Here is a 708-nt window from a genome sequence, read left to right as displayed (position 1 = left end):
CTGGCATGAGTTTAAGCCACTGGGTCTGGGACTCAAACCACGGTTGACTACATGGGAGTCCAGTGACATAGTTATTACACTAACTGCTGGTCCCAACATTGAGAATCTTTTGAATGAAAACCATGTTGAAAGTCTTTCGAATAATAGCAAATAGAACTTTTTAGGCCATCAGCCTTTTCTGCCATCACTGTCAATAGAGTCAGTGTTGTTAACATAGATGGACAATAAGCTTGATGATATTCCAGCTGAAATGTGGTGGCAGAAGCTGACATCCTAGTTATAGAGCAGTTTGGATCTATTTCTATTCTTCTTCCATAATTTTTAAACATTTTAATCCAAGGTATGTATGCTCACCAGAGAAAGACAGAGTGAAAAAGACAGGGAACAATAAATGACTCACCATGGGGCAGGGTCATGCTCCAATCCATTCTCCTCCATTGATCATGACTGTTGGAATTATGGGAATGCACACACATACATCTTCAGTGTTTTTCAAGTCATCAAGTTTGGGAAATGAACCATTCAGTCAGTCGTGTCAAACATAGAAGCCTTAACCATAATACAACTACCTGACCCTGGATCATTTTTAAATTCAGTAGCTATTGCCAGCACTGAGATTCATTTACTCCCTCAGCAAGGATCTTTGAAGGAGGGTGCAGGAGTTCCATCTTCAATTGTAGAAATGTCCAGGAATCAAGTGAAGGGTGA

At 40.3% G+C, this 708-nt stretch overlaps 1 protein-coding gene across 1 annotated transcript in view; it reads left to right on the top strand.

Annotated features, from left to right (window-relative positions):
- The window catches only part of LOC102498452 (uncharacterized), a 23,858-nt gene that overhangs the window by 18,704 nt on the left and 4,446 nt on the right, over nucleotides 1-708 (top strand). The gene's annotated exons all lie outside the window — the stretch shown is intronic.

Source organism: Tupaia chinensis, unplaced genomic scaffold, assembly GCF_000334495.1.
Source record: "Tupaia chinensis unplaced genomic scaffold, TupChi_1.0 Scaffold143532_1, whole genome shotgun sequence".
In the NCBI taxonomy this organism is placed as follows: domain Eukaryota; kingdom Metazoa; phylum Chordata; class Mammalia; order Scandentia; family Tupaiidae; genus Tupaia; species Tupaia belangeri.
The sequence above is the reverse complement of the archived record's forward strand: the minus strand, read 5'-3'. Positions and strand labels throughout refer to the sequence as shown.